Source organism: Pyrgilauda ruficollis, unplaced genomic scaffold, assembly GCF_017590135.1.
Source record: "Pyrgilauda ruficollis isolate IOZ18807 unplaced genomic scaffold, ASM1759013v1 scaffold111, whole genome shotgun sequence".
NCBI classification, from domain to species: Eukaryota; Metazoa; Chordata; class Aves; order Passeriformes; family Passeridae; genus Pyrgilauda; species Pyrgilauda ruficollis.
The window spans coordinates 1,105,789-1,113,801 of NW_024509322.1; the positions used below are offsets into that span (position 1 = coordinate 1,105,789).

General features: G+C 54.6%; 1 protein-coding gene across 1 annotated transcript in view; it reads right to left on the minus strand.

The window, feature by feature from the left end:
• PLXNA4 (plexin A4) overlaps positions 1 to 7,439 on the minus strand; it is a 443,098-nt gene extending 435,659 nt beyond the window's left edge. The window contains exon 1 of the mRNA XM_041477472.1: positions 7,280 to 7,439. The gene's annotated coding sequence lies outside the window, so the exon portion shown is untranslated. The remainder of the gene's footprint in view (positions 1 to 7,279) is intronic.
• Positions 7,440 to 8,013: the final 574 nt, after the last annotated feature.

An 8,013-nucleotide genomic window follows, 5' to 3' on the forward strand; every position in this document is an offset into this window, starting at 1 on the left:
AGGGACCTGTGACAGCAACAAACTGGGGGATTTGTTTAACCAGATCAGCCTGCTGGGCCAGCACAGCACGGTTCCCTGCCTCCAGCGTGGATAAACCTGGATTCCCAGGAAGCTTAACCCCCCATCCCACATGGGCAGGGTGGGCAGCGTCCCACAGCCCAGCACTGGGGTCTGCTGGGCACAACCCTGCTTTTAAGGGATGAAAAGAAGCACCTTTCAATAATAAATAATAATGCTAAATATGTGTTTCTATAGCAACTCATCACCATAGCAGCTCGGCGCAGGAGGAGAACTCGGAGCTCATCCCGCCGTCTTCAGGGTGAGGAGGCAACTGCCCTCCCACAGGTGGCTTCAGGGGTGGCACAGATGGCCTTAAAGCAAGAAGTGCCCCTCCAGGTTGCCCCTGAGCACTGCCCTCCCTGGGGAAGCTGTGTGGGTGATCTGGAGAGGAGCAGTCAGGGATCCAAGCGGTGACTGGGGTGTGGAGCCTCAGAAGCTCCAGGTACTGATGTCGCTGCAATCCCCCAAATCATTCCTGGCATCCAAGGAGGGATGGGGTATGAAGTCTCAAAAGAACTGGGTATTGAGGTCATTGTAACCCCCCAAATCACTCCTGGGATCTGGGGGGGGGCTGGAAGGAAAGGAGGCTGTGACAGGGGACAGCCCCAGTGTCCGGCCAGGAGGAAAGGGGAGAGTGCAAAGGGTGAGGCACAACCAAAATGAGGGGACACCCAAAATTATCCATGCAAGTACTCCTCAACACTTAGACAACCCAGGAGAGCAGCTTAAAAACTCCACGTGTTGCTCTGCTTTCAGCAAGACCCAGAAATGTGCACCAAAACCCTGACAAATAGAAGGAGCTCCCCAAAACAACCCAAAAACTCCTTTTTTTCCAAAGCACACGTGCCCACCCTAATTTGGGTGTGGGTTTTTCTTCCCTAGATTGTCCATTAAAGAAAAATCCAAGCTTTTGACTGGCTCCACAGTTGGTGTGGTTGTATTCCCTGCTCATCTCCTCTCCCTGGCAGGGCTGTGGGGGCAGAGCCTTTGCCTTGAATACAGAACCTCCTGTTCCTCTGCACCTCTGAAAGCCTCTTCCCAGCCAGCAGAAGAAGGTGGCACTGCCCAGGGGTGGGACAGCACCCATTAGTGACAATTATCCATGGACATGATGCCATTCCTCAGGCTGGTGAGTGAGTTCCCAACAAGGCCCCCCCTGGTTTTACTCCCTTCACAAAAAATTAGTCATTTTTAAAGGTCCTTAGAGCAAAGCAAGCATCAGGTGATGGCTGAAGGCACAGTCACTTCTAGAAGACCTCCCCCACTTGATAGATGGGAAAGGTCCTTAGAGCAAAGCAAGCATCAGGTGATGGCTGAAGGCACAGCCACTTCTAGAAACAAGAAGCCAAGGAACCCACTGAGGGCCGTGGGACAGCTCTCCATCAAATCCAAGTCTCCCTTTGGCAGCCCAGGATAAGTTTCCCTAAAGTAAAATGAAGCTGTGCAGCACACCAAGCACTTGCTATTCCATCAATAGGCAATTGTAACAGGATACACCTCCTTAGTCTCTAAATGAGTTTTCTTTCCAGCACTACATTATAGACAAATCCCCTGTCACAAAAAACAAATAAATCCCTTTTCACAATCAAATATGCTCTAACCAAGTCAAACAGGGCCACACGCACGTGCGGCGAATCCGTAAAGCTTCTCCCAACTTCCCAGCGTGACCATCCTTCCTTCAGCTGGGGAAAGAGGCAAAAAGGAAAGAAAAAAAAAGAATATTTGGTAGGAGAAACAAAGTGGCCATATCCCAGTTCAGCTGGGAATCGATGTGTGGGCTCCTCGTGTTCCTGTTCCCCAGACTGACACAACACCAGAGCTTCACTTAGTGGTGTTTCATCCCGGCAAGATATTTTTAATTTAAACCTTGCCACTGCTGAGGGTGTAGCCATCCAGGCTGTAATTTACTGCTAATTCATCCTCCTGATCCCTATAACTCTAAAATCAAGTCACCAAGCAGTGGAATGCCCGGCCAGTCCCCAGCGAGGCTCGGCATGAATGAGCATCAGGGGGCTGCTGGCAGCAAGTGTGAGTTCCTCATTCAGAAAAAACAGCAAATTTATAAATATTAACCATCCACAGGCAATCACCAGTCCAGCATCACCTCACTATTTCCAGGAAAACACTACTGGGAATAAAACAGCTTCACCAGCCTCACCTTTCCTCCCTTGTGGAGTGTTTTAAGCTCCAGGAGAAATAACACGGAGGTGTGGAGCCTCATTTCACAAACATTTACGTGCATTTGGCTGCAAGGGTTCACCCAGAATCAAGATTTATCCCTCTGGCCCTTGCAGGAGAGCAGAGGAGGAGGAAATGTGTGGGTTTAGATCATGCAAAAGCCTGTAGTGAAAAGCTAACCTGTATTATCTGCATCAGAGCCACGCATTCGTCCTGGCAAATTCAAGTGCCAGTCAAATCCCATAAATTTATTGCCAATATGGTTGGGAAAACCCCAGCAGATCAGTGTGTGGATAATAGAGATGGAAGGAAACTCAGAGATCAGGCATGGAAGGCAGGAGAATCAGAGGTGCAACGTCTCCCTTTTGGGTCACAAGTGCAAATCCTGCCACGCTCAGCAGGACTTTTTATTTATCCCCATGCAAAAGAAGCCTGGGATTCTCAGCCACTTGACTTTTGGGTCTGGATTCCTGTTTCACTGCATGAAGCATTTAAAAAGCACTTTTTTTAAACAGGGGGAAACCCTCTCAGCAGCGAAGCCTGGAGTAAAAGCAGGTCACAGAGTCTGCAAATGATCTCTCTCTCTCCCTCTCTAGTGATTGCAGGCGAGGTCAGAGCCACCTGCTGAGAGGCAGCACAGTGGGATGGGGGTTTGAACCCAGTCACTGCTCTCCCCCAGGTCTTCAGGCTCTGAGAAGCTGATGTCTTCTACAAACATTAGTATTTAGGGTAGCAACAGCTGGGAACATCGTATTTCAGCAAAAAGTTGGCTTCCTCCACGGCTCCAGGAATCCCCTTGGAAGGGAGCATGTCCCTGGCAGGGTTCACATCAGCTGGAGAGCTACAGGTGTCTAAAATGAAGTGGGTTTTTAAACCACTGTTCAGGGCCTTCAGAGCATCTTTGAGGGGTTTTTACCAAGGAAAGGGTTCAGGACAGGTGCCACATGGCTCTGGCAGGGGACACAGAGTTGGCACCTCTTACCTGGGTGGCTGCTCAGCCCCTTAAGGATGAGGCAAACTCACAGAGCTCATGCACCAACAAAAAAACCCCCAGACTGTTCTTTGGGATGAGTTAAAAAAACCCCAAGGGAGAGTGCCAGATACAGAAAATCACCACACAGGCTGCAGGAAACTCAGCACGTCATTTCTGCAGTGATGTCTCCATTCCCAAAGGTGATTAAAAACATTTTGCAGCAAATTTTAAAGGCACTGGGACTGAGGTCCATGAAAGAACAGCTGCTCCCAGGCCAGTTCTCGAACCCAAAATGTTTGGTTGTCTCTGCCCATGGCAAGGCATTGGAACTAGATGATCTTTAAAGTCCCTTCCAACCCAAGCTGTTCTGTAATTCCATGATTCTGTGATACTTTCTCACTTCAAAACACCCATTTGCCATTTTAATTGGGAAAAAATCAATCCTGAAAATGTCCTGTTCTGTCCAAGGGCTGCTCTTGGCTGTTGAAGCACAGACTGAAGGGCAGGGCACCGTTCCCTGCTCTCATCAAAGCCCCACCTGGGGCTCAGTTTGCATTTCAGGCTGGTGAGTGAGAATTCCTCATCAATACCTGTGGACTGAGCTCTTTGCCTCTCTGTGCCTCAGTTTCCCTATCCACACCACAGGAACTGAGTAAATGGTTATGTTTTAAAACCATTCAGAGCCCGAGTGAAAAACATGTGGGCAGCACTACATAATTTTTTTCTTCTTCTTCTTCTTTTTTCTTTTTGTCACAGGCTCCTTGAGAGCTCAAAGCTGAGGGATATAAAGCACTTTTCACAGGAAGACAGTCAGGCAGGGAAGCACGCTCATCACTGATGCCCTGCAGAAAGGCAGTGGCTGCCCAGACTCTCTGCACAGACGGGAAGTCTCGTTGCCTTGGGCGCCTGGAGCGCTGCTGTCCCTTCCCTGAGTCTCACAAGCCAGAAGGAAGGAGTAAGAAAGAGCCCTCTGAAGCCTTTCAGAGAGCCAGAAAGGTTCCCCAGATGCTTTTTGTTAGAGCATGAAGCAGTTTGAGGGCTTTGCTAGGGGGAACAGTCACAGCCCAAAACACATCCCTGGCTGGGGAGGGGGATTCATGGGCAGCACACGAGACTTTGGAGTCTCAGCTATGTGAGACCCCACTTTAGAGGGGTTAGAAATAATAAATAGACCAAGAGCAGCCAAATTATTCCCAGGACACCACGCCGTCCTGCTCCAAAACACAAGTGGGCAGTGCCAAGCCACAAACTCCGGCACTGCGAACTCCCAAAACTCAGCAGCCCCACCTCTGACACCGTCCCCAGGTCACCTCCCAGCGTGGAGCACGACCCCACAGTGCCAGCATCCTCCTCAGCTCTGCAGGGAGCTGCTCAGGGTTCCCTTCTTCACAAGAAACTGATTCCCACACGGCGTTAACCCTCAGCAACACCCCGAGCATCCTAAGATCTTGCCGGGCTCTTCACACGAATCCAGCCCCGGCGCGGCGAGAGCGAGCTTGGTTTTACTGCAGCCCCTCGGCATCGGGAGGCAGAGACAAAGCCGTTCGGTAAAAGCAAAAAGACGCAACACAAAAGGGGCGCCGGCATCTCTCCTCCCCCTCCTCATCTTGCCAAAGTGGAGGAATTGATATGAAAGCGGCTCCGGCAACCCTGAGCCCCCCGGGATGGGGCTGCCACAGACGGCTCCTGCCTTCCCGGCAGCAGCCCAGCCGCTCTCCTGCCTCTGCTCAGCCCTGGCTTTGCCTCACCCACCGGCTGCCGAGCACCGGGCTCTCTGCGCTGCAGGGAGGGATGCTGCCAGGTGAATCCGGCGAGGAAAAGCTCAAATATTCGCTCTCCCTGCGGAGAAGTTCAGCACGTCCCTTTGGCTTTGCAGCATCCCTCCCCAGCCGCGCACGGCACATTTGACACCAGCCCTCGGTTCCGATCATCGAGCGAATGCTTCCCCTACAGCACCGTGATTGATCATCATCAGCCCGGCTCCTAAAACACCCGTCTTGGACAGAAACAGCACTTAGATCATGCGGCTGTCATTTATTTCGCGTGGTATCGATAGCGCCGAGCGCCGCACATTCAGGATGGGACAGAGAGAAAAAGCCTTGGAGTGGTCCTTTCGGGAAGGAGACACCCCATGGAAGGTGGGTCTGGGCACAGGAGGGGAGAAAAGCCCAGCTTTTCGTGCCGGGGCTGGGCTTGCGTGTTTAAACCTGGCTGCACACGCGAAACACGCACACACACACATCTGTTGCACCGCTTGAAGCCTGGCTTAGCGAAGGATCCCACACGCACAAACAAACAAACAAACAAACACGCACTTCCCCCGGCAAAAAGAAAAACCAAAAGCACAAGCAAAACGCTGCTCGCATCCCCTGCACCTCCAGACAGAGGCTTGGGGGGGAGGAAGCACCTAATCCCACACCGTAATTAAAATCACAGAGACGCCAAAGCCCGAGCCCCCCGTGCCCCCCGTGCCCCCCTGGTCCTGCCCGCTCGCGGGTTTCTACAAACAACACCCGGGCGAAACAGAGGGCAGGTACAGAAAATAAGTTAGCACGCTCTCCGCCCTCCAAAATATCTGTGCACGCTCAAGATAAATCCCTAGAAGGCTGCGAGCAGTTTGCACGGGCTGTGAAAATCCCCGGGCACCGTCATTGTTCCCGCGGATCCAGAGCATCCCCCGGCAGTCTCGGGGGTCCCGGTCCGAGCCTCCCCTCTCTGCAGCACTCACCCCACGATCTGGGGAGCGGCACACCCCCCTGGCTTTTCCCAAATCCTCTTTTCCCAGGCATCGCCTGCCGGCAGCGGGGGAAAGCCGCGGGCAGTCAGTCAGGTGCGTTTGCAGCGAGCTGCCGGCGGCAGGGCTGGGAAGCAGCGCGGGGTGTGGAAGTTTTGCGGGAGAGGTGCGGAGCCACAGGCGTTCCAGCGGCTCCTTCCCAACCGGGGCGAGCCCTGCGGCTCCTACCGCCGCATCCCTTCCCGGCACGGCGAGCAGATGGAGCCCCGGGAGGAGGATTTCCTCCGGGCTGGGGATGGAGCAGCCACATGCAGGCACTACAAACCCAAACAGCCCTGCTGGGGCTGAGCGAGCGGGTTTGTTTGTCTGCGAGGAACTCAGCTGCTGCCAGAGTATTAGGTTTCCAGCAAAACAACGTGGATTTCCACCCAAAACAACGCGCGGCTCGGTGTTTAGATCACTTCTCCCGGTCTACATCATTTAAGGGCATATCTCTGATAAAGGCAGAGCATCGGTACGCAGGTTTCGGCTGCAGCACACACATGCACCGAGGGAAAGGAGGGAGGTTTAGCAGCGCTGAGTCCGCAGCCGGGATTTGGGCAGGAAAACTCTCCGGCACCTTGCAGGAAGGGAAACCACGGGGGTCTGCTCTTCCCTCTTAGGTGTTCACCACCAGGGCTGGCCCCTGTCCCCATCCATCGGGCAGCCGGGAGGTGTTATCCTCCCCGGGAATTGGGCTTTGCCTCCAGCCCCGTCCAGCTGCATCCTCACCGGGAGCAGGAAAAGTTTGTAAATGCCTCCAGCTCCTCGCCCGAGAGGAGCTCCGGAGCTTCGAAGGGGGAAAAATACCCCCCGAGGGGAGGAAAATCCGCAGCCGGGCGATGCCGAGGGTGATGAGGGATGGGCTGCGCCGCTGGAGCCGCTACCTCCGCGGAGAAAAGTTGAGCCTCGTGCATGGGGAAAAAGCCATCGGGGACCCGGGAACGGGGGACACCGGGCACCGCGTCCCCTCCGCGCTGAGGATGAGGAGAAGGGGGGCTCCCCGCCGCGCCCCCCGCCCAGCATCCTCCCCAGCCGGGCCGGGAGGGGCCGTGCCCGAGCCGAGCCCCCCGACTCAGCCCGCGGTCCGCGGGGGTCCCTGCCCTCCATCCCAGACCCCCTTCCCGGGACCCAGGGGTGGGGAGCAGCGGCGGGGGCGCCTCCCAGAGCCCCCCCTGCCCTGCCGCCAGGTGTGGAGGGCAGGTAGCGCTGCAGCCCCGCCAGCCCTCCCGGGGCATCCTCCGGGGCATCCTCCCGCAGCCCCCGCTGCCCGGGCGGGGCGGGGGGCTCCTTACCTGGGAATGCTCCTGGCTTGCTTTGGGTGGGTTTTGGTGTATATATATATGTGCATATATATATATACATATAATATTTCTCTCCTCTCCTTTCCCCCCACTTCAGTCTTCAGAGCAGGCGCCGCATTGACACTGCAGATGGTCTCTGTGTGCGTGTGTGTGTGTGCGCGTGTGTGCGTGTGTGTCTCTCTCCAATCCCAAATACTCCACGGAGGCGGAACACGGAGCCCCTCTCTCTGCACTGGGCAAACCGTGTCCCCTCCGCCTCTAAACCAGCCAGGAGTGGGGGGAGCCGGGCAGCGGAGCTGCAGGCGGGGTGCAGGCAGGGGGATGCAGGCAGGGGATGCGCTACGCGGCCATGCCCGGCTCCGCGGCCTCCCGCCCGCCGGGGAGGGCTCGCACTGCGGCTGTCTCGCCAGCCAGCCCTTCCTCCCTAGTCCTCCTCTCCAATGGTGGCTGCGGAGCCGGCTTGGACACCCAGGCTCTTTTGCAAACACAGACACACGCGCAGGCACACACCCCTTTCCGAAAAAAAAAAAAAAATTAAAAAATAATATATAGCCGGAGAGGTATAGAAGTGCTGTGGAAACAGCAGCCCAATGCACGGGGGAGGGATAATAAAAAATAATAAATAAAAAATGTAAGCGATAACAAAAATCCCTTTCTATCCTTTTCCTCTTTCTTTCCTTTTTTTTTTTTTTTTTAGCTTTGCAGAGAGAGTGGCCGGTTGCTCC